At 40.1% G+C, this 13,146-nt stretch overlaps 1 protein-coding gene across 2 annotated transcripts in view; it reads left to right on the top strand.

Moving 5' to 3' along the window:
- The window catches only part of GPR63 (G protein-coupled receptor 63), a 111,735-nt gene that overhangs the window by 47,807 nt on the left and 50,782 nt on the right, over window positions 1-13,146 (top strand). The window lies entirely within an intron of this gene.

Here is a 13,146-nt window from a genome sequence, read left to right as displayed (position 1 = left end):
AAATCTGGTAATGGACCTTTTGATAGTAGAATCTTGGTGTCTAAAATTATCCTGAACTGCTCAAACCAAGCAGGTTCTGAGTAGCAAGGGCTAAGATCAGCACGCAGGGCTTCGGTCTCCAGCCCAGTGACCTGCCCACTATATAAACCTGCGTCCTTGACTTAGGGGAGAAAGTAATCAGAGGGTTTCTGCTACTGCATTTAGGGAAGTTTGGGAGACGAGTGTGTGGAGTGGATAGGGCTGCTAAATTTTTATCTGCTAAACCTGGCAACCCTGAGAGTCATGCACATATGTATCTAATTTTCTGACCCTATGATGTGCAAGTCACGACATGGAAGAGGTCCTCTCTTCCTCATATTTGTGAAGCTGATCTGTGACTACGTCTATGATCTTAACTAAATGTGCTGGGGTTCAGGCTTTAAAGGGTGGAGGAGGACATGACTCATGGTGCATTGACGAGCAGATACAGATGGACTGATAACAGAAGTAAAAGGTGTGTTTTGTAACTGTTTTGGGTAATCTCAGTTTGTTGGTAAACGAATGATGATGGTGATAATGACAAGATGTATTCAATAACCACCTCCATCAGGGAGATTTTGGTTGGGAAAAGTTTTCTGTTGCTAGAATTAGACATCCGTATGTTGAATGCCATTTGAACACTTGCAACAGAAATTCAGAGTTTAAATCACTTTCACCATAGTTTTGGCAGGACTAGGAACACTTTTTTTTTTTTTTCAGCTGTTCTTCCTGATGGGAGCTATAAATAGCTTTGGGGAAGTATGTAATTATCTCAAAGTAGAAGCTAAAGATAAAAAGCTGCTTGAGATTTTAAAGGAACATTTAATAGTTATTATTATGTAACATTTATTAAGTATGCTCACTGTTCTCGTTGTCTTTGCCAGAAAGAAAGTCGGAATAAAAAGTCAGTCCAAGATGTGACATGTATAAATAGACCAAAAGGTATATTAACATGGTGCCAGAACAAAGGGTGGGTTCAATAAAAATGAAAATTCAGGGGAACAAAAAAGGCAGCCAAATCAGAGCAGTGTTGTGTAGAAGTGAGGAAAACTTATATTTAGTAACATATCTTAAAGCACTAGCAGTTTGAAACAAACATGCATAGCCACATAAAAACAGGTAACATTATGGCACATGCATGGGTAATACTGTGTTTTTGGCAGCTGGCTCAGCCTTTCGTATATAAAAGGAGTTTACTTACTCTGATCAATGAATGGATACTGAAAGATTTAAGTACTAAATAAAAATTCTTTGTTGGCTGAAGCAAAGTAAGTGTTATAATGATTCCAGTCATTGGCTCCTGGCTAAAACTTGTTGCTGTTTAAAGCCTATAGAAAGTCCACAACCAAGTAGTGTATCACTGGTATCCACCCTTTATCCTGCTAAACGACGCAAGTACTATAACTGTATAAACATATAATCTCTAATCTTATAATACTTCCAGGATGTAGATATTCAAATCCTTCAAGGTTCTCAGTAGTTAAACGAATTCCAAGAGGCCACAGGACTTAGGAAGTAGAGAGAGGAGAATTTAGTCCCACATCTGCATGAACACCAAAACTTAGGCTTTTTTTTCACGTTGTAACAGCATCTATTCAACCTCTTACCTATGCTTTCTTGTTTCCTTCACCTTGTCTTCCTTTCGCTTATGAAGGATTTTCCTTTAGAATCTGATTGTCCTTCTCAACCAATTTTGGACTTCATGATTCACCCTGTTGGCTCTGGTCTTACCATTGGCTTGTCCTCAACTCTTCTATGATCTTCTGGCCCTAAGCTGTGGTGATCTGTCTACATTTTTCATCACATCTTCCTTTTGGTGTATACTAGGTTCATTTCTCAGTACTGATCATTTGTGTAGATGCCACCCCACAAGGTGAATATCCTTATTATGGTTTGAAGGCATGTGTTTCTCATCTGCAAACAAGAAGCACAGAAACCCAAAGATCCTTATGAAGCATTATTGGCCCTTATATCCTCAGAGAACCTCCTAATATAGGGCAGAAATCCAGGCAGGCCAGGCAGACACACAGCTCCTGGAGGCCAGGGCTAATGGAAGACTTTTGAGATCTAAATAATTCAAACAGTAAACAAACAGTAACTCTTGGTGTTGGGGTTTTTCCTGGGAAGAGGAAGCACCCAGATGAGCACCCAGGCTGCCGAAGAGGGCAAATGCCCATGAAACCCTGCTTCTGAGACATCAGGAGCCCGTGACAAGAGCCACAGGCCCCTAGGCATTCCATGATCTCTTGGCCAAGCTAACATTCCTGAGGAAGAAGGTATCTGTATTTGGGTTAAAGGTCTGAGTAGGAACTTCACCAGCCTGACCTCCTCCCCATGGTCAAATCCTGCCTGCCTTTCTAGTGGTCACCATGTCTGATTTTTATGGGCCAAGCCTGGAGGTGCCATTCATCACTTCTCTTCCATATTCCATTGGATAGAGTTCACCCACATAGGTACACCTTCCTGCAGTAGAGACTAAGAAATGGGGCCTAGTTGTGCACCCCTGCTGAAGAAGAAATGACTTTTGGTGAAAACATAGCGTTTTCTGCCACAGTAGAACCAGCAGCAACCTCTTTGTTTCTGGCCAGAGTATCCCAAAGAGGAGAAACTACGTGAGACCTTGAGCTCCCCTCACTGGTGGTGGCCCAGGAGAACTACCCCACATGCAGGCCAGCTTGTCTTTGACACAGTCCAGCACCTCAGTTTCCTTATGCTGTTGATGAACTCTGTATCCTAGACTGTGAAATTCCTGGGTGAGTCAGAAAGAGCGACAGTCTGGATATCACGGCTGAGAAGAGAGACAAACAGATGAGCGATCCCACACTCATGACCAGCCAGACTCCTGAAGCACTGTGCAGGATTTCTGGAAGTATTTCAGGCCATGTCAGGTCATCTGACCTGGCAGCTAATGCCTCCATCATCTGTCACCTCTCTGGGGGCATCAGACAATGTGTTGCCGTGTATAGGAGTTCTGGTTGTGGGTGTACATCTTATTCGAGAGCGAGGAAAACCTGAGTGTGTCAGGAAGGCTTTCTGGACACTTACATGACTTATTAGTCTAGGCCACAAAGTCAGTTGTCTATGCATGGAAAGTCAGTGGGCAAGCCAGCTGTGTAATCTCATTGGCTGAGGACTGGAGATGGGCTCTGTGAGTGGAGGAAGCATGAAAGTGCAGCCAGTGGGTATGTTTACAGTTGTACCTCAGAGAAACCAGCTACTTCTGTAGACATTCCCCTCTGCTTATTCGGGGTACCCTTTACTCAGTGATGGGAAGTATGCATCCTGCTCTAGTAAGTGCAGCTGCTGGTTTTTCTTTTCTCTCCTCCTCTAGCTCGTTATTCTCTTCTTTCTTTTTCCCTGTTTTGTTTATTTTTATAAACCAGTGGACTCTGGGTGCTCATGGGACTGAGATGGAGTGGGCACAAACCCACAGAGTGGTAGCTAGAAAATACCCTGTTTTCTGGATCCTGCTGCATAGGCCCAGCTGCTGGGCTGCCCCAACTTTGTGCAAGTCTGTGTAAACACCACTGATTCCCACTGATGGGTGGACACTGGGGGACAGTCATGACCCATGAATGTCTGGGTGGAAGATCACGTGGAATCCCTGGTGCTGGAGGTCAACCACATGACACAGCCATTCCCCATGAAAGCAGAGCCTCATCTGTCTGTGACCCTCACATGTGTGATAGCTCATGAGTAAGATTTTCCTACCTTCTGATCACATTTCTCAATTCTTCCATTTCTGAATTCACTGTACTTTTAGGATCTGATGCTTGGCTGTAAGTTCCTGTTGTGTCTCCTTGGTGATAATTCACATTATGCCCCTAGAATCATGGCTGTAGGCTTCCTTCGGAAAATACTTCACCTGGTCCGAGATTTCCCCCAGATTGCTGCAGATCACCTAAACCTTAATCTGCAGTTGTCCTGCTGGGGCTTCCTGGGCCTCAGGAACTGGAGATGGGCAGAAGAGACCAATTGAACAGATAGCACAAACCCTCAGTGAAGGTCAGTGCCCTAAGTTGCCTTTAGCTCAGATTCTTTTGCCCCTAAAATACTATATCCCAAATATTTGTGTGTACATGGGTTAAGCCCATTTAGCTTATTAAAAGTACAGAGCTCTGCCAAGACCTACTGAATCCGAGTATTTAATACACAGTTTGGTCCCTAGTCTGTTTTCCAGGAGAGATCAGAAAACAGTCTCTCGTCCATTACTTTCCATGACTATCTATTAGATGGGTGTTGGGGAGAATGAGCTGTCTATCACTACCATCTTGGAGCATTCTGCTTTGGGTTAGGAAAGGTTCAGCGTCCTAGGAGTTGATTTAGAGTTCAAGCAAAGCAACTTCCTTTACATCTTAGTGAGACTCCCTCTCACTCCCTGGAGTCCATGGGCTGGCAACCCAGAGTCAGACATCGTGTCAAGGCATAGTTTTTGAAATATGAAACTGGGCTTGGGAATTTCAGTCTCTCAGCAGCTGGCCTTGCCTTAGTCTCAGATGTTGGCTTATGCACTTGACTCTCAACTAAATGGCCTTCATGTTGGTCTCTGCCTAGTGATAGCATTAAACAATAGCTGTGGTACGAGTCACTAGTCATTTTTCTCTCGCTGCTAGGCTCCATCCCAGCTTCTTTGCAATTAGCTTAGTTGTTCCCTTTGTCAGTCACTGCTAGAGTGGGTGACAGCAGATAGCTGAGTGGGAACATATCCCAATTTTGTCTCTTGGAATGACTCCTTCCTGCATGAGCCTTAACTGACAGCCAAGCATTCCATCTTTTCCCACCCCTAGTTTCGTTTCATTGGATTTTTAGCCAACTCAGATTGCAGGTCACAGGCAGAAATGGCTTCCGTCGGCATATTCATAATTTTTTTTTCCTTTCTGCTTTCAGACAGGCCAATTTCAGCCTAATCAAATCTTTTCATTGTAGGACCTTACAGAAAGCTACAATAAATAACAATCTTTGAACTCTTAACTATTTTCTTATCAAGTCTTTCATTGGGAAGATTCAAGAGGCACATGGTCTGAGTCCCAAGATACAAGGTTAAATATTTTAGTACTTTTCGTCAGGGAATATCATCTTTCCTGCCCAAGATGAAAAGTCTTCTTTCTACTGGAACTTTGCCTCTTCCATCTTTTTTTTTTCTATTACTTGCACTATGTTACTTCCAGTTCCATTTAAAAAAAAATTCATTGAGGACTCTTTCCATTGTAAGTGACAGAAAACTGAATAGTCTGGCTTGGGCCCAGGGAACATGCTATGCTCTGGACAGCCCGGAAGTGTATGGGCTAAAAGCGAGGAAGGAGTGGGTGGTTCTCTAGAGAGAAGTTGGGATACAATGATTAAAATCATGGTCTATGAATATTGGGTGGTCAGAAGTCAACAAATTTCTATTACATTTGGTTTCTCAGCTGAGCTGCTGAATGCTGCTGGAGAATATCACACAACGATAAAGACTGGTGACATTTTAAGTTCATGTTCTCCAACTTTATTTTGACTTCAACAGTCCTCAGCAAACTTTTCACATTGCCCTGGTCATGTCTTTTATAGGTTCCAAAAATCACTATTCCTAACTTCACCCTTCTTTCTTATGCTCAACTCCCCATTCAGCTTTAGCAGATAACCTTGCCATTTACTTCCTACAAAAAACTGTGGATAAAAGGCGAGACCTCCCTCAACTTCCTGTTTCTACATACACAGATTTGTCTGTATTGAAACCAATGTTACCGCCTTTCCTGCTCCCGAGTCCTACACTTCATCCTTCTGTCCTATAAAGGAAGCCCCCAGTTTGTGCCCTCTCTCCGAGATTTGCAAAGGCTCCCTTTCTACCTGCATTTCTCTCACAGCAACAGCTGTTATCACTTGTTTATTCTTGCCCATAAGGCTTATCATGGACTAGGTGTACCTTGATGTCAAACATTTTAAAAATATCAATCCTTTTATATAGTCACTGGAATATGTTGTTCTCCAATAAATATTGACTCAATTACTGCATGTGGAAATACAGCCACTGGAAAATGTTAATAATGAGGGTTATTGATGTAAGTAAATGTCCTGTGGGGCGGCAGATTTGTGTAGAAGAAGGAACACGAGCTTTGACCTGAAGCAGATCTGGGTTCACATCTTGACCAGTTGTTTAACTTCTGAGGCTTTGTTTTCTGCTCTGAGAAGGAGAGAAAAGAAAACCAATGCTTCACTGTTCTTGAGAAATTTGGAAGTAAAATAATGCTTGTAAGGTACCTGGCCTACAAAGTGTGTTCCATTAATGGTAGTGAGAATGAATAATAATGGGGATGAACTTGTATCCCACATGGGAGTTAATTGTCCATCCTTTCAGCAGTTGCTGCAGTGGAACCAAAGATTGTTGTCCCTAATTCTCTCCCACATCTCACCAATTTAATTACAAAGTAAATATTTGCTTTAAAGGAGAAATTGCAGGATACAGACTTCTTATCCCTTTATTAGACAACAGACATATCCTCTTTTCTTCTGGACATGTGACATGTAGAAATCTGATTCTTTCTATCAGCTGAGGACAAAGTCAATGCACAGAGGAAGGGAAAGGCAAGAGAATCTCAGTGAAATGGAGCTGGAGTCCGTAGATCACGTCACTCCTGAAACCCACATCCCTGCTGGACTTCTGGTTATGTGTGCCAATAAATGTCTTCATTTAAGCCAGTTTGAGCTGGGTTTTCTACTGCTTGTGGCCAAATGTACTATATCTACTCAATGTGACCAGTTCCTGGTACTCAGCAAATACTGACTGAATTGAACAGAAAATTCTTTCCCACAGATGATACATTTATCTTTCCTGGTATATAGTTGTTTTTATCTTTTTACATTTTTTTGTTTTGTTTAATTATAAGATGGTAAATATTCATTTTTTGATAGTCAAAGCAATATAGACATATGGAAAAGAAAACTTGAATCTCTACTTTCTTCTTTCTAATCACACTTTCCTGAGGTAACCAATTTAACCATTGATTATATATACTTCTATATTTTCCTCTATGCTTATGAAAACTTATAAATATCTATCATGTTTAGTTTTGTTTGTTTAGATTCAGTTTACAAAAAATGTGGTCATACTGTATACCTTATTCTACAGTATCTGCTTTTTAATTAATAGATCATAGCTATTTTTATAGGTCAGGCTACATAGATATAACTCATTCTTCTTAATAACTGCATACCATCGCTATATCTCTTTGCATCTTTGCTCTGCTTAAATGTTTTTCATAGAGTTTTATTCAAATTATTTTCTTTACCTGTAAGTCTGAGCCTTTAACTATTTCCTCTTTTATTTAATTATGTCTCTGAATTTGGAGCATTAGAAGGAAACAGTGGTTGATGGAGTCAGATAGGCATTGGGAAGGGTATGAAAACCCAAAAGGTATGTGATCATTAAGGCATCTAGTCTACCATTTTGAAATTTTACTTATTTGTTTGTTTGTTTGTTTGTTTGTTCGTTTGTTTAAAGCAGGCTGTCTTTTCTTCTGCTTGTCATAATTAGAATTTTTTTCCTCTGTGCCCTTTATAAGAAACCACACCTGAGGAATAGTCCCAGAGAGACTTTTCAGCTGCCAGCAACAAAGTAATAGTTTCCAAAGGATCCAGAAATTAGATGAAAACAAGAAAGAACTAAGATTTTAACCCTAACCCAGCAATTAAGGACTGTGTTCTTCTTTAGAATTGAAGATTTAACTCTTAGGTCTATTAATTTACTTATTACCATTAGGGGACAAATATACATTTTATTTTTTAATATAAATTCTTACTGATTGGGGATAGTTTAATTTCTTGTTAGCAGCTATGCTGTAGTTGAAAATGTGAGTAGTAGATGACTTTATGATGTCAACTATGTGTCAGTTCTCCCCACCTCCCTTGGAAGGTGGAAGAAGATATGGAAAAAGAGAAAACAGTGATTTTTAAACCAAGGGAAAACTAAAATGACCTGGCGCACTTATGCTCTAGGTGACATATGATCCGGGTTTTTCCTGGTTTCCCTAAGGAACAATTCATTCTTGACAACAGCAAAACCTAATGTCAGAGAGAGAAAAAGAGAGAGAGAGAAGGGAGAGGTAGGATGATACGAAGCAAATTGGACAACATAATAAGGGCAAGACGCAGGTAGTCACAATATTTCCAAGCAGTTTTTAGCAGCTAAACACCAAGGAGGACCAAACAGAACACCCTGTGGTAAATTAACCTATGAGCCAGATAGATAAAGGCAGCTGCCGTTTCTGTGTAAGTTCAAAGCACAGATGAAAATTAGCTCCTCTGGGTATAGTCATTTTAGACTCTAGGAACACGGGTAATTTTCTGAGGTTAGAAATATTGCAAAAGTCTAAAGCATGATTTTTCCTGAGATAACTGGACTCGGCTTGTCTAAGATGAGCCAAGGCTTAATAAGAATAAATCCTGAGTTGTTCATGAAGTCATTGAAAATGAAAACAAACAAAACAATGACCAAGTAGATGAACAAAGCAAGACCCAAAGTCCTTTTACTTTTATTCCTAGGAGAGATATAAACATATTTGGGTTTTCTTCGTTTTGATTTTTTATCACAATGAGTGGAGGTTTTATTTTGTGAAGTCCGCCTTTTCCCGGGTAGAGTATGCTGATAGTCTTCTGTGGGTGGAGTGACACAGAGAGAAGTTTGAGAACAGAGGGTCATTCTCTCCACTGTACAATAGTCTGGAATTTGCAATTCACTGAAGGTTAATGGACACAGTTTACTAAGTAAGTACTCTAAGGCACATTGGATGTAATGGTAGTTTTCTCTTCTGTAGCCAGTGGTGTTTTGAAATGATATTCCAGGTAATGTTAGTTTGCTCTTTGAGTGACTGTATTGTAGCATACTGGGGCGTATATCTAGGAAGATTACATTTTGAGCACCCATACCTACTTGAATTTCAAGGCTCCATGTTTGTTGGCTTCAAAGCAGTTATCAGCAGATAACTTAACTTTAATAACTTAAGCTTGATTTAACCAAGTAGTAGGTAGTTAGCAAGCCAATTGCCAGTCTGAAAAGAATTCTGATGTGCCTTGACTCTTGTCCTACACAAATTATCACAAGTTTCTGGTCAAATTTTATAGGTCAGCACGTAGTGAGAAGAATTTAGTGAAATTCTGGTGCAGATGGAGTAATCTTTCTTTACTTACTCATTTAATTTGAGTCATAAATTAGAGTCAGTGGAGTTCAAATCCTGGTGTTTTTGCAACGTTTACAAGAATGAAAATTGAAGAAAAAATGTATTTTAAGATGTATTTAGATGACAATACAATCTACACAATTCAATAAGATAAATTAATTTAAGGAAATATAGGGATAAGAAGAGCAAGGTTGTAAGAGAGTTGGGAGTAAAGTGAGCATATGATGTGCATGTATGTGGCACAAACTCTAACCTGAGCTTCCTTACAACCAATTCAAAGAGGGAAATGTGATCATTCAGAAGAGTCAGAGTCCACAAGGTAAGCAAAATTCAGTCTCATTAGGAATAAAACTATTCTTGACACTGAGACCAGAAATCACTTTGAGTTTTCTTTTGAAGAAGACACTAGGGATCATGTTGAATAGCGTTCTTAATATCACCCTAACAGAAAACATAGTTTTCTAGAAATGTCCAGAGCTTTTCCACTATAGACTGAGAGCATCACTTAAGATCAAATTTCGGTAAGAACAATTGCCCAGGAGGGAGAACCATAAAGCAGGACGGGTATTTTCCGTCCTGTCGGTCTGGCTTATACTGGAGCTAGATCTTACTAAGAGGGGTTGATAAAGAGCTGACCCTTCAGGAACTCCTCCCTAAAGAGTGCTCCTCTCCAAAGAGCTTTTGAACGTGATGAATGTGAGATAATATAATATCAACTTCATAGAGGTGTTGCGAGGATAAAAATATAGTTAATGTAAAATGTTAGATATTACTGCTTTTCTTACTTTTTATTTTTGTGGCAAGTGAGCAGTGTGGTATAATGAATATTGCATCATCTTCAAAGTCAGATTTATGGTTGGGTTTGTGTGTTCTTATACAATTTACGTAATATTCTTATAGCTCAGTGTCCTTTTCTCTAAAAATGGGAGTAATTTGGCTACTAGCTAGGATTGTGTAAAGTTTGAAAAGGACAATATAATCATATGTAACACATCTGTGCACCTTCCCTAATATGTAAAGAGTCCTTAAAATTCTAAAGACCCACAGAAAAATTAAAAGGCAGGAGCAGATAGATAACAGAAAATAATAGGAATGCCATAAGCATATGAAAAAGTGTTCAACCACACTCATAACATGAGAAATAAAAATGAATTATGTAATATACCGTTTCTCACCTACCAGACTGGCAGAAATCTACAGCTTTGACAACACTATGTACCTGTTAAGTCATACACCGCTGATGGTGGCCAGTGTAGCACAATGCTGCAGCATCTGTGGAAGATCATCTAGCAATCACTACCAAAATTATAGGTACATTATACTCTTTGCCCCAGAAAGCTCACTTCTGAAATCTGTTCTATAGACACATGTGCACAAACACAGAATAGCACAGGTATAAACCTGCATTGCGGCTTCATCTCCAGTAGCAAACAACTGACAATGTGATTTTTGAAGTCTATTAATACTGAAATTATTGAATGAACATCTGTAACCGTCCTTGATCTACAATGGAGGTTGGTGCTCTGTGTGAATAAGCTTTCTCAAGAAACCTGGGAATTAACCTAAGTGTATATAATCCTCCTTTACAATCAACCAGCAGCTGCTTAAGCATACAGTGTGTTAAACATGAAAAGAGGGATTTTTCGGACTCATGAGAAGACTCGTGATCTCATAACTTATCCAAACATGTGTACTGTTTTATAACATTTTTAATCTTCATCTAAAAACTATTTTAAGGTTAGCTCATTGACTGGTAACTATAATTTGGAGTGTCCTTTGCTTTTTACTGAACTCCCAGAATGCTTTCAAGCAAAGCAGATTTTATCATATTTAAATCACTGACTGGTAACTTCTTTAGTTAAATTCAAAAGGTGTGTTGTAGAAATGAGAGGAGAGTATTTCATTGAGGCGACAATAAACCAGGTGAAGAGCAAAGTCGCTCTTTAGACCATGGACGGATTAAATGAAATACTAAGGAAAAAAACCCTTGGGTGGTTAAAAATCGTTGCTCAAGAACACCACTGTGTTGAAGCTCTTTTGATCCCTCTTGCTCAGTTAAATGTCTTTAAAACATTTGATTCATTTTCAGAAGTGAATGTGAGATGTTTAAAAATATTTCCTTTCAAAATTGCTTTCCAAATTCCCAAATAAATTGAACATAATTACTACTGTGATTATATTCTGAATATAATCACTGTAATTTTATTCTTATTCATGTATTTATTCTTTGAGAAATAGTTGCACCAGAGTTAAAGTATTGTGGTTAATATTAATATATAAGAAATGAGGCTGTGGTTATTTAATCAAAAGGTGGTATTTTGTAGCTGTGTAAAAGGCAATTCCTCCCACTCAGTCATTTTGTTTTTTTCCAAGGTTAGTCAGTCCTTATAATTGAAACATTGGATATTCAGAGTGTGGATTAAAGATCTTTGTATTGCTTGTCCCCTTCTGTCTCTTGACTGGTGACATTCGAGTGCTGGTCCAGCATTGTCCATATATGTTAACCTAGAAATTGTACCTGTGCCATGCTGGATGTTATGCTCAACATTTTTATCTAATAGATTAAATAACTGTAACTGGTATGGGGCTGCACCCCACGGGCCAGCAAGCCCTGTCCTTGCCCAGCCTCAAGACTGAAGAAAGAGCCCAGAGTCAGTGACAGAGACGTCAGTGGTTTAATGGACGGGGGATCTTACACATCCGAAGCAAGGGTGCTGGAATGGCACCCCCATGTGCAGCAGAGGGTAGGCAGGATGTGGGAGCAGTCTTCCTTGGAGGGGGGTGTTACCATTTATGGGGGGAATTGATGTCAGGTTGGCTCATCAGTCACCAGGGAAACCAGAAAAGGAGCACGCCCCTCCCCACCCCTTTGATAAGCTGTCATGGTAGAAATGTTCTGATTTAAAGATTGGAACAATCACTAGCTGGGGCAGGCAGGTCTGTAGGCATTACTGATTAGGTCTGTGCGTAAGGGGGAAGGTCAGTCACGTGAGTAGGTGTGGGTGAAGCAGGCACTGGCTGAGCAGGGGATGTGCAGAGAGCAGGAGAACAGCCATCTTGGGTGGCCCGATCGTACACTGCTGTTTTCTTAAAGATTTAATGAGAATTTATATTACATAACATATTTTGTGTCAGACATTTCGAATAAAATTATTTCATTAAATTTTTACAATACACTTGTGAGTTAAGTAGGAGGAGTGTTCACATTTGTGAGCTAGTGTAGAATGTCTTCTGGGCTAGCTGAATTTACAGACAGCCTATTTTGTTTATCCAAGTGTGTTTCAACAAATTATACTCCAAACCTCAAGAGAGAAAAGAAAAAAAGACCGCACCTGCTAGCTCCTCGTGCTAGAGGCTTTTTTTGATCTGGACCCTGTTTCCCTGGGTGGACAACGCTGGAGGTGGGCAGGACGCTGATGGCTCCCGCAGAACACTGCTTGCTTTCTTGGACCCCCAAGTGCAGTTAATTAGTGTATCCTTAGGGCAGTTGTCAAGGGCGTGTCAAAGTTCTGCCTCCTGGCAGAGGCCTCCACCGAGCAGCTGTTCCTCTGAGCATTTATACAAGAAGAGAGCAATATATGAGGATATATGAGCAGTGAGTGATTACTCTTTATTGATTTTATTTCCTCCTCCGCTTCCAGCTGGAGGAATGAGGATTCAGTGATGTTTGGCTCCACTATGTCAATCTAATCTAGAGGTAAGGTTAGCAATGGTAAACGCAAACATTTCTTATCCAGGCCGTTTTTAATAGTTTGAAAATAGTCCCTGATTCATGACAATTTTGAACCAAAATGTGTTCTTGTACCCTGAATCTTAGTAGGGCTTGGGCTTCTAGTTTTCAGAGGGAAGGGAAATGAAGTTTCTGTGAAGGAAAAACCGTATTACACAGGCTGATACCAGTTTTGCCCTTTGATCCCAACTAAGGTAAGATAATCACAAGCGTGGGAAATAGCTAGAATCAAAACAAAACCTGACC

The sequence above is a fragment of the Vicugna pacos genome, chromosome 8 (assembly GCF_048564905.1).
Source record: "Vicugna pacos chromosome 8, VicPac4, whole genome shotgun sequence".
NCBI classification, from domain to species: Eukaryota; Metazoa; Chordata; class Mammalia; order Artiodactyla; family Camelidae; genus Vicugna; species Vicugna pacos.
This window is presented reverse-complemented; position numbering and strand designations above follow the sequence as displayed.